The following is a 23,135-nucleotide window of genomic DNA, read 5'->3' as shown; positions in this document are numbered from 1 at the left end:
ACTAGTTTGCCCTGCTGCAGCTGATCTTAAGGATGCCATTGATAGTCCTCTTATCTCTTTGACTCCAATCCTAGATTTGTCTCACCCTTGCCCAGCACTCTGACTGGTTGAGTTGATTGCCTGATGGAAAGACCCAGACTTCAGCTCCAAGGGTTCTGAAAGCTTAGTTGCCTTGTTCTTGTCTTATATAGCTGCTGTATATTCTCCTTCACCATTGTCCGTGGGCTCAAAAGAACCAAGAGATGCCCCAGTGAATTCCCTGCATTCTAGACACACTCCTCCCTCTTCCTAATGTGTAGCAACTGCCCTAGCTTCCCATGGTAAAGAGGTCTTAATATTCCTCAAAAGATAAACTCCTTTATTTACCTATTTGTCCGCTAGCATGAGGAGCCCAAACGACCAGGTGGTCATTATAGTATTAAGCTCACTGTATTTTTTACTTGGAAGAAGTAATCTTTCTACTTAGGAACTAGTACCTTTAATTGGGCAGGAATAGACACAGGAAGATCAAAATTGGAATGTCAGGTTACTGGGGCGATGGTGAGATGAACCAGTTCTACCATTGCCCCTGGGTCTTCAGACACATGTATCCTAGCTACATAGAACACAATAGCATATGTTGGCTATTGATTCAGCTCATACCCTTTCTTAGGTCAGATCCCCAATCCTGCAGGGCTTTGTCCCCAAGATGGCACCTTAGCTAAGTCTTTAATTCATTCCACCATTCTCATAGGCAGTCTGGTTCTTCATGACAGGGTACATAGTGAGACTAATGGATATAGTGTTCATATGCCCTTTGTTGCACCTTCTCTGCCATGAAATGCATCCCTTGGTTGAGGCAATGCTGTACACGTTTTCATACTGGTAGATCAGGCATTTTATAAACCCTTGAATGGTGGTGCTGATGGAGGCATTGAAGTCAGAGAAGGCCAAATCAAAAGTAACCATGTTGTTTTAAATGAATTACTATTTCTTACAGGGTGGAAAGGGTCCAGTATAATCACACTGCCACCAGATGTCTGGCTGTTCTCTTTTAATGTGCCTTATCAAACGTGCAGCATTGGACTATACTGCTGAAAGGTTTGTCGTTTACAGGAGAAGTATTTTGATTAGACTTGATGAAAAGGAGCCCAAGCCATTGGGTCCATGCTTGGCTTCCATTCCTGTCACCATGGCCACTTCATTCATGTTCATTTCCCCAAAACTAGATGGCATTTATAAAATGAGTCATCTAGTCTACTTGGGTGTTGAGATTCACCGTAAACGAGAGTAATCAGTGCATACTCTGATGAGCAGTAACATGAGACACAAAGGTACACAGAATTTGTTCCCACTCCCATAGATACATCCATGTTTGTTTCCTAGACTTTCTCATTCTCTATTTTCCAGTAGTAGTCTTTCTAGGCCAGTGGTCAACCAGGTAAGTTACTCGCTACTTCTTTGTAGCTAGTAACCTTGCCACGGTTCTTTCTCCCTTCATACAAAGAGAATGATTGCTGTAATGCTCACAGATCGACTGACTGTGAAGATTTCCTTTCACCACTATCCTTTAGGGCCACCCTTGAGTGGGGCCATAATGCAGCAGTAGTTCATTTTTTTGGTTGGCATTAGCTTGTGCCAATCTGTAAAGCAGGCACCAACCTATGAACTCCATCAAGTGGTCATATGGAGCTCTCCATGAAGCCAGTTTCAGTGAGACTGCAGCAGAGATAAGTGAAGTGGGAGTCTAGACCACCTATTCATGAATCTACCTTCCCTTTCTAGACTTTCTTGATCCAGAATGTAAAATTTTTATAATAAAATTAATTGCTGCTGTGCTCACCTTATTTTATGACTCAGTAGAACTGACAATACCCAATTCACAATGGGCAGCTGTAGTCACAGAGTCACTTGGTGTCTCATTGAAGAGATCTCAGTCTCTACTAGGACAGACTAGCATGCAAGGAAATATTTTTCACATAAAGGGTATTTCTGTCCTTCAGAAGGAAGATCCTTGCTCCAAAAGCTTAAGAGCCTGAGCTTTGATTCTCTTCTTGGGACCTGCTGGCGAATCTACAGAACATCCTTGTTCAGGATGGACATCTGTAGTGTTGTAAGACCTGCTGGGCTGAGCTGTGTGGCCCACATGGCAGGGAAGCTGGTATTTCAGCCTGAGTCTGTTATAGACTCTTGTAGGTCCTACCTGAAACCGGCAGCCTTCTGAGTTATCTGATAAATGGGAAAATGGGTTACACTGCTGCCAAAAGCCAAGATGCCCAGCAAGTGCTGTACTTCTTTGTAAAAGATAGAAAGGGCAAGATACACCTATGTGTCCTATTCCTTAGAAGGGATTTTCTTTTCTTTTCTTTTCTTTTCTCTCTTTTTTTTTTTTTTTTTTTTTTTTTTTTTTTTTTTTTTTTTGAGACAGGGTCTCACTCTGTCACCCAGACTGCAGTGCAGCAGTAGTTCATTTTTTTGGCTGGCATTAGCTTGGCTCATGGCAACCTCTGCCTCCCAGATAGTCAAGCAATTATCCTGCCTCAGCCTCCCAAGTAGCTGAGATTACAGGTGCATGCCACTACTGCCCGGTTAATTTTTGTATTTTTAGTAGAGACAGGTGGCCAGGCTGGTCTTGAACTCCTGACTTCAAATGATCCACCTGCCTTGGCCTCCCGAAGTGGTGGGATTACAGGCATGAGTCACCACACCTGGCCAGAAGGGATTTTTTAGAATGCCCCAGAATAAGCATGTTGCTAATGGAAGAGGTCCCTGAATCTTTGTGGGATTTATCTGCTACCCCCTGACCTTCAGATTTCTTACTAGAATATCTAGGCTTCTTTCTACTTTTTGCCCACCAACTCTAAATAGCATATCATCAGGTAGCAGACCAGTACGATGATATGTGTGATGTCCAGACTGTCCGTCCCCGCAAACTCTTATGAAATGGAGCCCCCGATGGGGCAAAGCAGTGAATCAGTATTGCTATTGTTCCTAGATAGAGGTTTACTACTTTTGATTCTCCCTATTGATAGGCATCAAGAAGAGAACACATTCACCAGATCGATAATCACATAGAAAGTGCTAGAAAGTGTGCTGATGTGTTCCAGTGAAGACATATCTGGCACAGCAGCTATGATAGAACCTACCTATTGGTTAAATTTGTTAAAGTCCATTGTTATTCACTTCAATCTATTTGTTTAGGGTTTTTGTTGGTTTTGTTTCTTATAGGGGGCAGACAGGTGAATTGAATGAGGATATAAAGCAGCCACCATTCTGCATCCTTTAAGTCTTTCAAATTGACACTAATATCTGCAATTTATCCTGGGATATAGTCCTATCAATATAAGCTCAAATCTTGTATCCAATAATCTTTAAGAAGTCTTGGATTTCTGTTTACCAGTCGACAGTTACTTTGGCAAATGGCCACAGGTCCCCTTTAGGAACGATTGGGAACATTAACCAATAATGCTTGTAGTGGTATACTCTTCCACTACACTTCCTTAGGGGGACACTTTTAATCAATGGATTCCTGGTTCCTGAGACATTAAAGTTTTAAAATATGTGCCTCTTAAGATGATGAAATATAGTAACTTGATGTGGTTACTATACATAGTACTAGAGGGAAGAAATTTCCATAACACAAATTTTTAGATTTAAATTCACAATTTGAAGCCAGATAAATGAAGTATAAACTATGATTACAAAACACCTAGCTCTTCAGTGTTTGCATTTATGAAAATTGCCATGATTTTTATCTATTGTGAGTTATTAATCCGTTATTTTTATTACATTTTAACAGTTTTAGCTATAACATAAATTACAAGGGTTTTTGTGTTTTTTTTTATACTACCTTAAAAACACCTATCATTGTTCTGTGGGGTTTGTTTTTTTGCTTAGTTATGTGTTTGTATCAACTTTGTGCCTAGACCCATACTATATCTTCACATATAATATCTCAGTGCTCACAGTGGTCTTCCTTGGGAAGTGTTTGACTCTCAGTTAGATACAGAAACTGAGACCCAGAAATGTCATCTTTTTTTACTTTTATGTCACAGCCAGTAAGTGAAAGAGTCAGAGTTCAAATTCATGTCTCCTAACTCTAAATGCAAAGCTCCTTCTACTACTCCATAGCTATCTTCCTAAATCTGGTCTATTTTCTCTCTCTCTCCCTCTCCCTCCCCTCCTCCTCTCTCGGTTGATGTGAAATTCACACAACATAAAATTAACCATTTTCAAGTATACCTGCCATTCAGTGTCATTTAGCACATTCACAATGGTGTGCAGTCATCACCTGTATCTAGTTCCAAGATATTTTCATCATCTCAAAGGGGAGCTCATGCTGATTAAGCAGTCATTCCCCATTCCCCACTCCTCCTAGCCCCTGGAAACCAGGAATCTGCTCTCCATCCCTATGGGTTTACCTATTCTGGATAGTTTATGTAAACAGAATCCTACCATATGTGACCTTTGTATCTGACTTCTTTCACTTAGCGTAATGTTTCCAAGTTTCATCCACATTGTAGGGTGACAAAGAGTATGGGCAATCAGACAAGTGACCCAAAGGGAAAACAGATGTAAACAGGCCTGGCTAAAGCTTGCAGCAATTTTTGGACAGGTTCATTTCCAACACACCAATGTAGACAGCAGCCCCATTCCATGCTCCAATATCTTATACCTTAGATACAAAAATCTGAACATCAAAAAATCTGTGTACTTATTCTCAGAGGCTTAGAGCTACAAAACTACTTTCCCATGTCGAAAGGTTTTAAGAGTTCCCGTCTTGTGAAGGAGGCTCTTTCTAGCCAGTTGGCAGAGGAACACTATGCATTTATCCCTTCTGGATCTCATGGCAATCTTAGGCAACATTTCTAGAAAGTGGTGACTTAATAGCAATGCATGAAGCCATAATTCATAACTCTTTTATGAGTCAATATTCATTCAAAGGGCTTTTCTCTGTTGTAAGGAAGCTGAAGAACAATTCTAACAATATCCTATTTCTATCGATGTTTCTTGAAATAATATTGGCTTCTATACCTTATTTCTTAATCTCCATTAACAAATGTAACCAACGTGCCAAGGAAGAAAATTTGCTGTGAATTGGAAAATGTTTAAATGAGAGACATAAATTATTCTTCACCTTATGGTTACCAGAGCTTACTTCTCAGTTATTTTTCCCCAACCTGCTTTAGATGTGGAGGCAGAAGAGGTGTGGTCTAATTCTTATCTCCTATAATCGCCCTGTGTGGGACATTCTATTTACACAATTCACAGAATAAACAAACTAGTAAGATCTGTAAAATCTGCTCTCCCCACATTGAGTGATTATACGGAACTCATGAGCTAATGCTGGTAGCATGAATGTAACAGAATACACCTTGATCACAGGTTAGCTACTATTACTACTCCGGTAGTATGTCTGAGAGCCTGTCAGATGCGACCTGATTTAACCCTCGGTGTGAGCATTATGTCAATTTGTGGAGGGCAAGCTTCCACGCAGGGACCATCCAACAGCTGTTTGGCATCAGGGTTGTGCAGCTTTATTAGGAAGAGCAACACTTGTCTACTTTTCAAAGGGGACATTTTAAACACTTCCAAGAGTTCTTATCTTCTTCCAGGTATATTCATTCCCAGTAGGGTAAAGGGACTGAAATTCTAACTAGAGGGTCTCTGTGCCAATAGAGCCCAAAAATCTGTAAGGATTTATCTGTTCCGTGTCAGGGTTTGGCCGAAAAGCCTGTTAGTATTGCCAAACCCTCCAGATGCCCATATTTAATGCTTGGTTGGCCTTATGTAGCATAACCACATTGCCATTTCACAACCACCCTCAATCCCTGGAATCTAAAACAACAAAGCCAGAAGCTCTGAAATGTGCTTTACGAAGCATGAAAGAATCTTTTAAGGCTCTGTCTGATTCGGTTCTGTGTGATTATAGAAGGTCTAATGTACTTATGAAGGATTCCTTTTACTCATAAGAAAGTTGGCACTTTACAGAAAGCATGTATTTCATAACCAAAAAAATAGGGTGGCTTGGACGGATTGTGCTTTCTTTTTGTATTGTATCCAATATCTTCACTATCAACAGCAGCAAAATAGAGAGGAAAATTATCTGGTATAAAGCTATGTCAGCTAAAAGTCGTGGTGAAGAGCAGAGGACAGTTTTCCACTGAATTCAGGGAAATTACTGCATGACTATGTGAAAGGACTACTTACACAGTAAGAGTGGTAAATAGAAATGGACAGTGGAAGTCAGGAGACCTTCCACAAGTCCTAAGCATCTTAGCAAGGCACTTAATCATTCTGTGTCTTAGCTTTTGTATCTATCAAAGGAAAACCATAAGATGGTCCTGTCCTATTTCAGGGAACTGTTAGGAAGACCAAGGACATCATTGTTCAAATGTTCATGGAGCTCCTCCTTATTCAGAGACAATCTTCCCCATTCAGCAGAGTAAGACTATGGGAGGTTATTGTTTGTCACATATTTTGAAGAAAACAAATTTATGATATAGAGATTCTGAAAGAACTTGACTATTAAAACAAAGCAACACAAATGAAGTATTTCATTTAAAAGCGTCTACACCCATCCTTTTCTTCTCCACTTTTATAGCAATACAAGATGAGTCCCTCCACCTACATCCATGTTCTTTTGGTTTCCTCACCCTATTTTGACTTTTTTCTCCCTCTCCTACTCTCTCAGATGCTTTTTCACAGCTATCTAAACACACTCAAGTATCTTTCCTCTAAAAAAATTTCACTCCATAGTTCTCACATTTGCGTCCACCTACCACTCCTTCCCTGCCTTTATCCTTCCCTTCACAGCTAAATGTTCAAACTCTTCTGATTTTTTTACTCCCCATTCACCATTTAGCTTGGTGCAATCTGGCTTTTGCCCCCATTACTCAACTGAAAAAGGTCTTGCCAAAGTCATGTTAACAACCTTTGTTGCAAAATCCAAAGAACATTTTAGATCCTTTCCTAAGTTGAATGCTCAGTGGCTTTTGTCACTGCTGACTGTTTCCCTTGGTTTTCTCCACATCAGCTCCTTGATTGCCTGGTGCCTTAGTTCAGGTCTTCGGAGCAGCACAGGAGGCTGGGCTGCTGTTGCATAATGGGGAGGATACGGAGCTGGTTAGGTGTGCCAACTGCACTCCTTGCAGCTTAACAGCAAGTGCATTCTTAAACGGAGCCCTCACTTCCACAACAGCCACAGCCCACCCCTTGTGCAATATAGATCTGCTTCTCCACATACATTTGGGGAACAGATTATCCAGGGTTCCAGTGGGCCTGTCTTCCTGAGGAGAAACTTGAAAGAGGTAACTTAGGGAGCAGTCTGACCCCTATTGCTGCAGTTGGTCTGTCTGGGATCACAGTTGGTACTTATCATCCCTCTTCCACTGTTCATTTTAAATTCCCCCTCAGCTTTCACCTCTGCTGGTCTTGATGACTTATCTGCTGATATGATCAAAGCTTCCATTTTTGAGGGCCTGAACCCATAGTAACCACACTTTTCTTAAGCTGAGGTTATCGCACTTATTTGTCTATAATCACAATTGAGCAAGTATGTCCAACTGGATCATCTGAGTTCCAAATATATTTCTCCCTGTCCTCATTGTGTAACAGTAGCCCTGCTTCTTCCTCCTGACCAGGGTTAGTTACTCCTAAGAAGATATTGACTCCTCGTTCAGCCTGCTGGTCTCTGTATACAAGAATTCCTGAATGCCCAAGTGGCAGTCATAGCCTGAGTTCTCCACAGAGCCTAGTATTATAGGAAGAGAAAACACAGACTCTTTCAGTGAATCATTGAATGTGATAAGTGGACTCTCTCCTGCTTCTGCCCAATGGTTCCTAGACCCATATATTCTTCCTAATTGGGATAACATCCATATAGAGGTTTGTGATTCAGTGTCTAGCCTTCATGATGATACCGCACCATGGCAGATGCCAAGATGTAGGCAATTGCCTACAAATTGGCATTCCAGTTGTGCCTTTGGTAGGCTGTTGCATTGCTCTGTAGAGATACCTGCCTCTGGATTCTGTGGTATGTGATAAAACCAGAGGAGCCCATGGTCACAGGCTCACTCGTCTCCTCCTCTGTGAAGTGTGTCTCTCATGGTCGGATGCTGGGTTATATGGAATTCTATGTCTGTGGCTCACTTTCAAATCCTCCAGCTAGTAGTGCTGCCTGGGACTTTGTAGGTAAGAAAGGCAAACAGTTATCTAGAATAAATGTTTACTACCATGACAATAATTCACAGGCCCTTCCAGGAAGAAATGGCTCAATGTGTCATAAAGTGGCCATGTGATCCCTGTTGTACTGCTCAGGTTTGATCCCTGGTGTACCACTTTCCACTAGACAAATTGCTGCTGAGTCTGCATGACATTCTCACTTAATGTGTTCCACAGAGCTCAGCTCACAAGCGGCAGTTTAGAATGCATAGTTACTGGTTTCCATGGTCAAATATTCAGTCTCAAACAGGGCTCAGTAGCACCCCAAGAGGTGCTTTTCTGCACTGCAGATGGTGTGGCCTCACTCTAGAACGCCAAAGTACTGTATTTTGATTCTTCTATGAAGGCTTGCCATAAACTCCACACCACACTACCTCTTTTTTCACTTTTCACTCTTCTAACACAATAGAGTCTATTAGATCATATGGCCCAAGAGGCAGGGCTGCTTGTACCACAGCCTGGTGCTGCAAAGTCCTGCTCAGGCCCTATTCCAAGTTGCCAGATTTCCATGTTAACTGATACATGGGCGAAGCAATCTTTCTACAGTATTCGATTCAATGAATAAATCACAACTTATTTGTCCATTTTCTTAGATATAAACAGAAGTAAACTCTGAACTGTAAGTTCCGAGTTTAGTCTTCAGCTCTGTCTAATATTCCCCTGGGCCAGACATAGGCCTTCTCATACAGTGTTCAATTGTTTGTCAGTTGCTGGCAACTTTATCTCAGCATTAACTGTCTGTGGTAGCTTCAGACTTAACAAAAATCCAGCTAATTCCTTCATCCTTGTATTCATTGTTTTCCTTCATCTTCCTTGCCTCCTCCTCAACATCCCTCTAACACACACACACACACACACAAACACACACACACACAGACACATGCACTTTTCTAAAGCATGAACATTGCACAGGCCAGGAAAGTTCTCTCACAGAACTTTCTTCCAAGCCATCATTGATTAAAGATTTAGTAATTGGACTGCCACCTTGTGCCACAGACTATCTGTGCCCCCTGTGCCACCCAGAATGGGATCCTCATTACCAGCTTTCAGGAAGTGATCTGCTCCCATTTTACCTCCTGCTTTCTCAGACCAATTCCAGTACCAACTGTATCAGTTCAGTTATTCTGGGAAGCAGATGCTGAGACAGAATTACGAGTGCAAGTGGTTCATTGAAAGATAACATCTGTGAAAGATAAAGAGGGAGAGCCCCAGACTGTGCCACAGATCTGACAAAGTCTTGGCCAAACCAATGGGGAGCTCCAGAGCAAAGACTGCCTGTTAGAGGAACCCACATTGGGCATAGATGCCAGGCTCTAGCACCACTACCTTGCTCAGCCCTGGGCTGTGGGATTCCCAGGAATAGTAGAGCCTTGGTTAAAACACTGTGACAGTTCCTGCAGGTGCTGCAGATGGAGGCTTGCAACTAACTGCCTCCTGACAGTTACACAGAAGGCTGTTTCCTGGAGGGAGATCTGAGTGGTGCATCTCTGTGGCTGCCATACCCATTTTCTTTTTCGTCTTCTCTGTTTGCACATCTGCCTTTCTGTACCAGCTTCTCTTTCTTCCTCTACCTGTCATTTAAATGATGCGGGATGGTTTTGAGGTTCTTATCTCATGCCACTCTTCTCCAGCCTCACCTACTCCCATTCATACATCTAATGAGATTCTAATTAATTTTAATTTCGGATCTCTAAGCAGGGTCTCTTTTCTGAGCACTAAACTTATATCATCCATTTGCCCACTTAAATATCATACAGACTCCTTACATTTAACATTTCCAAAGGTGACACTATTATCTTCTTGGCCAAAACTATCTGTATACCCATCTCAGTGAATGGATCCATCAGTTACCCAGATACTCAAAACAGCACAGTCATCTGCAACAACGTGGATGAACCTGGAGGACATCATGTTAAGTGAAATTGGCCAGACACAGAAAGACAAATGCTGCATGATCTCATGCATATGAGGAGTCTAACAACATTGATCTCATAGAAGCATCAGGCATATGTGGAGTCTAATGACATTGATCTCATAGAAGCAGAGAGTAGAATAGTGGTTACCAAAGGCTGTGCAGAGGGTAGGGGGAGGAAGAAATGAGGAGAGGTTGGTCAACAGGTATAAAGTCACAGTTAGGTAGGAGGAATAAATTCTGATGTTCTATTGCACAGTAGGGTGGCTATGTTAAAAACAATGTATTGTATATTTCCAAATAGCTAGAAGAGATGATGTTGAATGTTCTCACCACAAAGAAATGATAAATATTTGAGGTGATGGGTTTGCAAATTACTCTGATTTGATCATTACACAATGTATACATGTATCACAACAGCATACCATATTCCAAAAATATGCGCTATTTAAAAATAAGAGAAAAACTAAAAACATAAAATCAGTATTTAAAGACAAACAGACACATAGGTTTATTCTTGATACTTTCTTCTCACTCATCCCTAATATCAAATCCATTGTTAATTATTACTAGTCTAAATATATCTTGAATCTGTCTCCATTTCATTTGCTTTCATCTGAGTTCTCACCACTAACATTTTTTTTCCACCTGAATGGAAATGGAGTTTCTTTTGTTCTTGCTAAACACAGCAGTCAGGGTGATCAGCCTGTACTGCGGATGGGGTCTCGGTCTCTTGAGTAAAATACATTATTGGCTTCCATTACTCTTCAGAAAATTTCAGACTCTTCACATGGTTTATGAAGGCCCCATGATCTGGCCCTGCTTGCTTCTCTTTTCAGGCAGATCCTTTACTAGTTTCCCTCCACGTCAGTCACTTCTATTATTTCAGTCACTTTGAACCATTTTTATATTCTAGAATTTTATTTCAGCCACTTCGAACTATTTTTACATCCTAGAATGTGCCATTCACTCTGCTGCTCTTATTGCTTCCACAAGCTATTCCTTTTTATGGGGACGTTCTTTATTTCCACTCTTTTTATTTCTATAATTAACCCTTTCCCATCCTTAATGCATATGAAAGCACAAAAATAGCAATACAGTTAACTATGTGTTACCATCAGAATTAACCAGAAGTTAACAATTGGCTTTAACTTAGCTTTCTCTTTTATTTTTTAAATAAATAAAATGTCACAGAAACGGTTAAAGCTCTGCCACTATCCACTTTTTCCTTCTATCCCCACTCAGGGATTAAGATAGAATTCTATTGTTTTGTACCCTCTCTTGCTGTTAAGAAATCTGCCACCAGCTCAGTTATCTTTCTCTTGATGTTTTCATCTTTGACTTTTACTTGCTGTTAAGGTCTCTTTGTCTTAAAGTTTAACAGTTTTACTGTAATGTGTGTAGATGTTGATGAACTTTTATTTACCCTGCTTTGAATTCATTGTTCTATTTTGAATGAGAAGTTCTTAGCCATTATCTCTATAATATTGTCTGTCCTCATTTTCTCTATTCTTTTCTCATGTGAGTCCTATTAGATGTAAGTTGGATCATCCATCTTTCATTCTTGCCTTTTAACTTCTCTTTTGTGTTTTCTAATATGATATCTCTCTGTGCTACATTTTATCTAATTTCTTAGCTTTACATACATTTCCAGGCCACTATTCTTCAGTTAACTACTCTTCTGTCTAATCCATTTCTGTTATATTTCAGTTGTCTGTTCTGTTTCATATATCTGTTCCTTTTTGTGGTTTTGATAATATCTTTTACGTCTTGAATTATTTTAAACAAATTTATTTTACAGTCACTTTGAAATCATTCTATTCCCTGTAATTCTTGGGAGTATCAGTTTGATAATTGTGAGATCTTAATGGCTCTTTCATGGTGAATTGTTACATTTTATTTTATAATTTAGGATTATAAACTCATTTATCATTGAGAAAATGGCTTACGGGGAGTTCCACATTTGTTTCCAACAGCAACATCAGGTATTTCACTGCTCAGGGATATATTTTATGATACGATCTCGGTTTGGGAGGTGTCTCAGCCATCCCGTAGTTTAAATGCCAACCAAAACACGCAAGTTTATGGGCAGGTGCATGGTTCCAGATTCTCAAGAAGGCTTTTTAAAAAATAGAATATTGAGTTTGATGCAGTGGCGTGGGGGGCGGGATGCCTCTTTGCCATTCAGATTGTGGGGAAAGCATTGGGAATCCAAGTGAGGAGCAGCCAGAGGAGAGGATGGGGAGGCTGATGACCTGGGCCCTGGGCCTGTGAAGGCTGTGACTTTTCTCTAGCTAGAGGACTCTTCTTTTGTGGGAAGGATAGCATCTCCTGAGGACCCCTGCTATATGAGCAGGCTGACATAGGTGGTGATGAGGTCTGTTCCTTTCTAGGTTCCTGTAGAGATCTGTAGGTAGCTGTTCACTAGGAAGTTAACTAAGAAAGAGAACAAAAACTATTCATTTGGATCCAAGGTCCATCTCCGCTGGGGGCTGTGGTGGCTTTGGATTGTCGGAAGACCATCAGCTTCAGCAGGTCTGCACTAGGGAACAATCACTCTTCCCTAGCCCAAACGTGCCTCTGCCCTCTGTATCATTGACAGAGGCTGCATGTTTGGAAAGAGAACATAGTGACTGCTGAACTGAAAGTTGACTTGAACTCTTGCTACCAAGTTTTTCCCTGACCCAGTGAAAGAGTATTAAGACATCAACCTAGGACACATTGAGAACCAAGGCCAAGATGGGACAGGGCCATATAACTGGGCTTCAAACCATGACTGGGACTAAGAATAAGACAAGAGCTCAGGCCAAAACTGAAAAGAGTCTGCTATACAAGCTAAAGCTGGAGAAGAGAGAGAGGCTACTGGTGTGGTTAGGCCTGTAGCCAAGACCTGGGCCAAAGCAAAAGACAAGCCAGGGTCTCTGACAGATGCAGTGGCAGAGATGAAGGCAGTGTCTAAGAACAAGGTCGTTGCTGAGATGAAGGAAGGAGCTCTGTCAGAGCCTAAGGCTCTGGGCAAGGCCATTGGAGATTTCAGTCCCAAGGCTAGGAATGAGTCCACCAGCTCCACCTGTGAAAATGGGGCTGGTGTTGATGCCTGAGTCTGGGCTGAGGAAGAGGCCACTATCAGTTCCTGGTTCTGAAATGCAGAAGAGGCTGGTAATCATTCCAGTGCTAAGAATGATAAACCTGAAATTGGTGCTCAGGTCAGTGCTGAGGAGTTGGAGCCTGTGGCTGGGGCCAGTTGCAAACCTAGGTCTGGGGCTGAGGAAGAGGAGGAAGAGAATGTCATTGGGAACTGGTTTTGGGAAGGAGATGGTACTAGTTTCAACCCTAATCCTAAACCTGAGAGCAGGATAGTTAAACCTCAGCCTGTGGATGAAATTAATGAAAAAAAAATAGCCCAAGGACTGTTCTGAGGTAACTATCTGGCCCAAAAGCCCTGCTATAACTCCAGCGGTGTTCGAATTAGATCCCAGGCATCTGAGGCAAGCCCTCCTTCATATATTGTTCTGGGCTTAGCTGAAGAAATTTCCTATTCTTGGCCTGTGGCAGCAGCCTGCCCTTCTAGGAACACTTGCTCATGCTCACAGCCTGTCCCTGAGTGTCCTTTTTGTTCTGACCCTTGCATCCAGACCATAGATGAGATTAGACACCAAATCAGGATAGGGAGGTAAATGGGATTAAGCCATTTGCTTGCCCTTGCAAAATGGAATGCTATGTGGACCCTGAGGAATTTGAAAAACTTGTTAGCTTACTTAAGTCAACTACTGATCCTCTTGTTCATAAAAGAGCACAGATTGCAATGGGTATCCATAACATTCACCCATTTGTCCAAGAGTTTATTAATGAAATGGTATAATGACGCTTATTGAAAGCTTGCTCAGTTTTCTCTCCACAGAAATGAGAAAATTACTAATTTTCTTATGAGTAATTACTCTGAATCCTCCTTCTGGGGATGAAAGACAACACAAAATTGAATTACATGTTAAGCATATGTGTAAAGACACCACGTCATTTCCTTTGAACTCACCCGGACAGCAATCCGAATTAAAGATACTGGGGCAACTGACTATGGATTTCGTCCATCACTACATTGTTGCCAGTGACTTTTCAGAGCTTTTTCATTTGCCATCCTCGGGAAAGTACAAAGCCAGAAATCTTGTTTTGAAAGTAATTTTAAATATGCCTGAAAATCCAACTGCAGCCAGAGACACGATCAATATGAAGGCATTGGCAGCCTCAAAACTCATCTTTAACCATAAAGAGGCAAAAACCAATCTTGTTAGTGGTGTGGCCGTATTTATTAACATAAAGGAGCATATCAGAAAGGGCTCAATTGTAGTTGTTGATCACCTGAGTTATAATACGCTCATGGGCATTTTCAGGGAAGTTAAAGGGATTATTGAAACAATGTAAAATGAACCAGAGATAGAATACTTTGAACCATCTCCAAACTCTAGCAGGCTGTACATTCCCAAAGAGCCTTGTATCGTGTTTGGTTATTACAGTGTACAAGTTATACATTGCATCTTTAACACAAAGTTACCTGTGAGAAGCTCTAGGTTTAAGCTAAATTATTTTGGGGATATCAGATGAAATCATATCTTGGGCTGAAAATGTTTGTTGATTTTTATCTTGTCTAGATTGGCATATTTTTCACATTTTATTTAAGATAGTGAACCAGTTCATTGTAAGTAAGCTAACTTGTTCATTGGTATCTGCTTAGATCCATCTGCAGCTTAAAATGGCAAAAAAAAAAATCCTTGAATTTGTATTCTAGTTATAGAAGTAAGGCATACACACACATAAAAATAACAATACCTAGAGAGAGAGTGAGTGTGTGTGAGAGTGTGTGTGTGTGCACATATACACTCATGGCCAAATGTGCACTCTCTACATAAAGGAGGCAGGGGTTACTATAGGCTGTTTAATGTAAGAGAAACTACTGTCTTTCTCCTATTCCAGCTGTATCAGATACTCATTCTGCAACACAGAAATGACCCAGAATTTCAGACAAAATGTATTATTTGTTCAATTTTAATTTTGCTTCTACATTTATAACTCTTAAATTGTCAGGCTGTTTCATTTATGTCAGTCATCTCACAAAAGAGAAGGGTGGAAACATTTTGTGAGTGCCTGTTCTATGTCAGATACTGCGTTGGCACCATATTTTGCAAGTTTTTTTTTTCCTCTATCACAGTGATCCTGTGAGCTAGGTACTTGTATTTTTATTAGAACTCATTAGTCTGGGTACCCTCCAATGAGAATTAGAGAGGGTAAATACTTTTTCCTAGATTCCCACAGCAGGCAGGTGGCATAGCTGTTTTATCTGACACCAGAACCCATCTCACCATACTACTTTACAGTCCTCCTGAAGGACATTTTGAGGTGAACGGCCTTCAAAGCTCAGAGACTGGTTTTAATAGTTTAATTTTGCAATGGACGATGTCCATGCCAGGTGTAACAATTCTTAACTTCCTCCACATGCATGTGTCCATTAGACATTTGGCTGCATCTGGCTGGAGGTCAGGAGAAAAGTCTGAGATGAATAGATAGATTTTATCTGGCAGTATCAGAAATAGTAGGTGCCCCAAACTTTGTTCAGTGAGTAAGATGGAGATCTGAAGTCATCAGCAAGGGGAACTTGTTTGATGTCCTTTGTATCGTTTTCTGTCCATTTGTACTTTATCTTCCCCAAAGAGCTGAAATCATCCTGTACATTGTTTTATACCCTGAATTTAAAAGGTAATTGCTTTTTTCCTCCTTGCAAAATCATGCCTTAATTTTTTTCTCATTTATGATTTATTCTCCTGTGTGTCCTATGAAAGGCCAAAGGGCTTTATCTTTTACTAGTAGAAAAGACTGGGCATTTCTGCATTTGTACCAGCTAACAGGACAGAACAAACATAATTGGAGAAATTTAGACCCAGAATTGCAGCTTCCACAATACAAAACAGCAAATCTGGAAGAGGCTGCTATACCAGTCTACAAGATAGTGATTCTTGGTCATTGGTATGGACCAGAAAGCATACCCAGAACGTTTAGGCTATGGCTGAGTTTTCTAAGACTCATGGTGAGAATTATAATCCTTGATCTGAGCTGAAATGAAATTGTCTATGTGTGAAAATATGGGGTAATATTCTTTGAGGTTTTCTGATGGTTAAGAAGCTAAAACAAGATCATACTGTAAATATGTGTGTAACTTGCTTCCCCCAGTTGTATATTGTAAACATCTGTGCATGTCAATAAATATGCCTCTACAACAACAACAACAACACAGAGTATACACAAGGGATATACAAACTTTGGTCAATGGGAAGATCTTTGCTGACTCACATTTTCACTAAGTGTACAGCACTTTGACATTCCTAATTTTGTAGCAATATCTGAATTCCAACTCTGCCTGTCACATGTGCTGCCATCTCTTCTTACCTAGTGTCAGCATTAAAATCCACACTCCCAGGGTCCTGAGGCTGGCGATTCCTTCCCCATGATCATCTTTCTACTTCTTGAGCACTCACAGAGCTTGTTACTCTGTTTTCAGTTCTTTCATAATATCTGGGGAGTTCTTGGATTTCTAGAGAGTTCAGCTATCCGTTTGAAATAATTGTTATGTTTTATCTAACATTTATCAGTGGTCATAGTGGGAAGGTTTGGGGATTATGTAGACTTCCAGGAAGTCTTCACCTTTCAGTTCCTAGATTACTCATTGTCCAGATATTTATTGTCTTGGGGACTATATTGGGTATTGAAGAGAGGTGGTAAAAAATATAGATAGAGAGAGAGATAGAGATAGAGATAGATCCTACACTATTAACTTTACATTAAAATTAGACATAGGTTTCTCCAGGAGGTTTTCTCTAACTTTTATCAATCTCAAAATTAGCTATTATACATAGCTAACTCACTGTATATGTCCTCGTTCTATCATTCTTTTTTTTTTTTTTTTTGAGACAGAATTTCGCTCTTGTTGCCCAGGCTGGAATGTAATGGCACAGTCTCGGCTCACTGCAACCTCCACCTCCTGGGTTCAAGCGATTTTCCAGCCTCAGCCTTCCAAGTAGCTAAGACTACAGGTGTCCACCATCACTCCTGGCTACTTTTTGTATTTTTAGTAGAGATGGGGTTTCAACATGTTGGCCAGGCTAGTCTCAAACACTTGACCTCAGGTGATCTGCCTGCCTTGGCCTCCCAAAGTGCTGGGATTACAGGCATAAGCCACTGTGCCTGGCCTCATTCTATCATTCTATCACACTATTTTAATTATATGTTAATTTGTATCATCTTCAAGATTATAAGCTCTGAGAAAATGGTAAAGCTTGTCCCTCTGATTAGTTATTCCACAATGTCTTGCACAAAGTCCACCACATTGCAGAAACAAAATCATTATTGCTGGACACAGTTGCTTCAGAAAGCACTTGAGAATTTTCAGTATCTTTTAAGAAAATTCAATTATCAGTCTATTTTTCCCAACATTCATGCACTATCTACCTTTCCTTTTTCTCAGGTTTGTTCTCCTCTGTATGTAAATTATCTCAAGCCTCCTGTATCCTTAGAAACAAAGAAAAAAAAGGAAACAGTAATACCTCTCTTAGTTTCCTGAATCTAAGGATTGTGTTCTATATCTCCTTCTGTCAAATATTGCAGTTTACCATTCCTGCATTTATAAGCTTTTTTAAAAGCCAGCCAAAGCAATCCTGGTGCTTCCCAGATGCCAGTTCCATTGGAAGATTGGTTCCCCATGAGGCAATTTGCTAAAGCACTCTGGCTCTTGCCTGATGTCTGCACTTAGGGCTCATGGCTAATTTGATTACTTCCCGGTGACTCCCTGAATCCTTTGCTTATTTCTATACTTCAACCCTAGTTCAATTTTCTTACATTAATTATGTTTTAAGCTTGATTCAAGTCTTATGCTGCATCCCACACTTTTTAAAAAATTAAAAAACAAAATCTTTTTATTGCATCCCATGCTTTTAATTGACAGCTTGATTCACCCGGGATTTCTCCATCAGGTCACGCAGCTCTGAAAGCTCTCTATTGCCCCCTTCTGGTAGCTGGCAGACTAGTGCCTCAATTAGCTTACGTAGTCAATGCTAACCTTGTTGCTTGATGTTGCTATGCCTCAGATACTAGCATCTTCCTTTCTTTCTTATATTCTTCACTGCCACTGTTTCTTCATCATCTATTTATTCCTCATTCCTTTCAGACTGACTTCTGCTGCCTCCAGCCTTCTACCAAAACTTGCCATCCCATTGATATAAGGCCCTCTCAAGTCTTCTGGATGATCGGCCGGGCGCGGTGGCTCAAGCCTGTAATCCCAGCACTTTGGGTGGCCGAGACGGGCGGATCACTAGGTCAGGAGATCGAGACCATCCTGGCGAACACGGTGAAACCCCGTCTCTACTAAAAAATACAAAAAACTAGCCGGGCGAGGCGGCGGGCGCCTGTAGTCCCAGCTACTCGGGAGGCTGAGGAAGGAGAATGGCGTAAACCCGGGGGGCGGAGCTTGCAGTGAGCTGAGATCCGGCCACTGCACTCCAGCCTGGGCGACAGAGCCAGACTCCGTCTCAAAAAAAAAAAAAGAAAATATCGCCCTTCCCTTTCCTACTTAGCCACAATACCTTTATTCTAAGAACTTGGAGTTCCATTAGAAATTATCTACTCTAGGAGTCTTCAAATTTGACAACAGATTAAAATTGCCAGGACAACTTAAAAATACTGTTTCCTGGGCCCCTTCCTGAAAATTCTCACCTTTTAGGTCTGAGGTAGAGGTCGCTTTTGACCTATTGTCAGCATTAAAATCCAAACTCCCATTTGAAGTTTAATTTAAATGTATTTATTCAGTTAGATAAATCATGCATTAGGTAAAAATTTAAACAATACTTAAATCCACCCTTCCTGTATAAGTCTGTTTTTACAAGCTATAGAGAAATACCTGAGACTGGGTAATTGATAAAGAAAAGAGGTTTATTTGGCACAGAGTTATGCAACCTGTACAGGAAGCATGATGCTGGCATCTACTTGGCTTCTGGGGAAGCTTCAGGAAACTTACAATTATGGCGGAAGGTGAAGGGGAAGTAGGCGTGGAGGAAGGGGGTGGGGAAGTGCCACGCACTTTTAAAAGACCAGATCTCATGAGAGCTCACTCACTATCATGAGAAAAGCACTACAGGGGATATCTGCCCCTCATAATCTAATCACCTCCCACCAGGCCCCACCTCCAACACTGAAGATTACAATTTGACCTGAGATTTTGGCAGGGACACAGATCCAAACCATGTCACTTCCCCTTAGCTTCCTTACATTTCCTCTCCTAAGGCAATCCTTGTTAACAGTTTCTTAAGGATCCATGTAGACACAAATTCCGTATTTTAAATACATGTCTCAACTGATTTGGATGCATTTGGTCCACTAAGCTTGAGGAGCCTCTGATTTAATTCACCGCTCTCATCTTCCTTGAAATTCTTTCATCCCTCGACATCCTTTGTGCTGGTTATCGAACATCTCTGATAGTTTGACTCTGTCTTCTTGCTCCACACCTCCTACTTTTTCTGACTGTTTAATGTGGGCATTTCCCCAAACTACTCCCCTTGATCTTCTTTTCTGTCTGTTTTCTTTCTTGACACATCTCTCCAGACCTATGAATCACTCACAGAATATACTCATATCACTTGCGCCAACATCTCAAGCTAGCCATACGCCAGTAATTTTTCTACCAGTTAGACATTTCTGCCTGGTTGTCTGGGAGCACCTCAAATTCAGCATCCAAAATGAACTCACCTTTCTGTTAACAAAACTGCTTCTGCTTCTTTTTTTCCCATTGTCCTTACTTCTGTTATCATTGACTCCTCCTCTACCTCTTTTATGTTAATTGCACCTTGAAATGCCCCACACTTCCCTTCCCTCTACTTCAGTTTCATTTGTTACAGCATTTTTTACACTAGCTTCACTTGTGATTACCACTTCCCTGCCCACTGCTGATAAGCCCCTTGAGGATTCTTGAGGGCAGCAACTATATTTTCTTTATTTCTATGTTCTCGGCACCTCACCCACTCTCTGATAGTAGGTGTTCCATAGACATGTTGGGTCAATGAATACCCGCTAAAGCTCAAATTTTTAACATGGCAGTCGACATCTTCCATTTCTAATTTACCAACCTCTTTAATTTAGACAACTTAATTTACGCCTTGCTTCAACAAAACTGGACTATTCACAGCTCTCCTGAATGCACGTTGCAATCTTCCTTTTACACTTCTTTGTTTGTGCTTTTCTTTCTGCTTGAAATGCTCGTCTGCTCTCTGCCTATCAAAATCTTACAAATCTTTCAAGTTTCAGATCAAATGCCTTATTCTTCCCAAAGGCCTCCCAAGTCCTTAAGTCCAGGGTTCCCACAGCATGTGGATTGCAGTTTAGTCTTACTTCTATTCGACTACATTTATAAAATCATAGGATTTTAGTTGTGGAAGATACATTAGAGGTTACCTAAGACAACCCTGTATTTTACAGCTAAGGGAACTGAGATCCAGAAAGAGTAAATGTCTTGCTCAAGATTAAATATCAGCCAGCGACCAATGGAGCCAGACCTAGAACCCAACTCTCCTGAATTGTTTTCCAGAGCTACGCTGCCTACGCAATTGTTTTAGCTTCTCTTCTAGACCATTAGTGCCAAAAGTCAAGGATTAAATTTTATTCAACTTTAATTCCCTTATAGTATCCAATATGGCGTCTTTCATATAGTAGGTTCACAAAAGCTATACTGGATTGAAATGAACATTTAATATACTGGTTAATAGGTAATTTTAGCCAGAGTTCCCTGGAAAACAGTGTGAGGCAGAGATTACTTGCTGATGTGAGAGTAACGAGAAAGAAAAGGTAGGAAGGGCTAAGGGGCAATGCAGTGGCTACTGCTTCCCAGGGAACCTGGAAACCCAGCAGGTAATGTGGCAAGTGGTCTCTACATCCAAGCAAGGTATCTGTGGACAGGCTGTATGGATCCATGCCTTGGGGCAGTTCATAAGAAGCAACGTACTGTCCCCATATCTTCTCATATCCTTTTTCCCATGATCAGAGTTACTCCCCTGCACTTCCAGTTCTGTCATTGGGCCCTTTGATGGCTCTTTGGAAAGCCAGATTCCACACCCTGTGGAAGGTTCCTCAGTTGAGTCCAGAGTGGAAGAGAATGCAAATAAGATATGCCCAATAAAAAAAGCTCTGAACCTACACCTGTTACTTAACCCTGTTACTTGAGATTGTTACTATGTTGATTTTTGAAATCCATTGATGTTGGAAACACAAAACTGGTGGTGGCTTTCCTTAAGAGACAGGCTGAAACAGATAATTTTTTTTTTTTTTCAGATGGAGTTCCACTCTTGTTGCCCAGGCTGGAGTGCAATGGCACAGTCTTGGCTCACTGCAACCTCTGCCTCCTGGGTTCAAGTGATTCTCCTGCCTCAGCCTTCCCAGTAGCTGGGATTACAGGTGCCCACCACTCCTGGCTAATGTTCGTATTTTTAGTAGAGATGGGGTTTCACCATGTTGGCCAGGCTGGTCTCAAACTCCAGACCTCAGGTGATCCACCCACCTCGGCCTCCCAAAGTGCTGGGATTACAGGCAAGAGGCACTGCACCTGGCCGAAACAGATAATGTTTAAATGTTTTGTGCAAGTTAACAGTGACATTCATGAAGAGAATGATTAAAGTACAGCTTGAATAAGTTCTGATTTTTCTCTCTTGAGAATAATGTGCAAATCCATATACGACTTTTAAAAATCATCAGATTTCAGTGTTTTCTCATATGATGTTATGATTCTACATTAAAAGACCTATAAACTCTTCTAATTAAATTACTGAAGATAGTGCAAAAGAATCCATGACTCTTTGTCCTCAGATATAACTCATACCCTAAATGCAAGTTGTTCACCAGTGCACATGACAAAAAACACTTAAGTGGGGGGAAGAATTCTTTCTTTCAGACGAGTGGTTTTACTACTTAAAAAAAAAAAGCCTTGAAAACTTGGACACCCTTCAAGAGCCTCTGAATATTTTTCTTCAGCAGAAATTCCAGCCCAGATGTTCAATAACTCAGGTTTGTTTTGAAAGAGGAAATAAAGAAACAAATTTTTGTAAAGAAACGGCAAAATTTGAAAGCAATTAATGGTGACATGTCCAAGAATTTTGCTTCGTTTTATTATTAGTGCAACCAATCTTACGAGATTTTATTGTCAGATATTGGAGAAGAGAGGGGAAAAAAGTCTGGGAATTGGAGATAAAATTCAACATAAAGGAGACATTTTAAAGCCCAGTCAAGAGGAAAGGAAGAGTGATGGCTAAGCTGACTGCCAAAAGACATTGTAAAGTTACCAGAGAACAACAAGTGATAATAGAGGGCCCTAGGTAAGTTCTGTTCATAGACTTCAAACTTGCAAAGGTGTCCTGCAGACCAAGACCTGCTGACCTAGCAGTGGCAAAGTTGCTTTAAATGAATTCACAACAACAAGCCTGGAGGGATTATGTCTCTTGATGCTAAAGTGGTTCAGTCATACATATCTGAGGGCACTAGGTGAAATTTCTGGAGAATTTTGGAAAACAAATGTGGGACCAGAAAAATAGGATCACTTTGTTCTGGTTTTCTTAAAAAGGATAAAAGGTACATTTCATTTGCTGGGTCACTTAAATGCTCTAAGCCTCTGGTTCTCCTATAAATTGGGGACTATTTGCTAGCCCCATTTATCTACCAGAATTGTTTTGATAATTTTTAAAAAATATATATGCAAGTTAATCATAATTTCTAAATCAATATAAAAATGGGCTGGGCACGGTGGCTCACGCCTGTAATCCCAGCACTTTGGGAGGCCGAGGCGGGTGGATCACAAGGTCAAGAGATCGAAACCATCCTGGCCAACATGGTGAAACCCCGTCTCCACTAAAAATGCAAAAATTAGCTGGGCATGGTGGCTTATGACAGTAGTCCCAGCCACTTGGGAGGCTGAGTCAGGAGAATCTCTTGAACTTGGGAGGCA

At 40.9% G+C, this 23,135-nt stretch overlaps 1 protein-coding gene and 1 pseudogene across 2 annotated transcripts in view; both read left to right on the top strand.

Annotated features, from left to right (window-relative positions):
- The window catches only part of LOC105467648 (thyroid stimulating hormone receptor), a 181,973-nt gene that overhangs the window by 15,493 nt on the left and 143,345 nt on the right, over window positions 1-23,135 (top strand). The gene's annotated exons all lie outside the window — the stretch shown is intronic.
- LOC105467645 (G protein-coupled receptor associated sorting protein 3-like) lies at window positions 12,826-14,533 on the top strand (annotated as a pseudogene).

This window comes from Macaca nemestrina, chromosome 7 (assembly GCF_043159975.1).
Source record: "Macaca nemestrina isolate mMacNem1 chromosome 7, mMacNem.hap1, whole genome shotgun sequence".
Lineage (NCBI taxonomy): Eukaryota > Metazoa > Chordata > Mammalia > Primates > Cercopithecidae > Macaca > Macaca nemestrina.
This window is presented reverse-complemented; position numbering and strand designations above follow the sequence as displayed.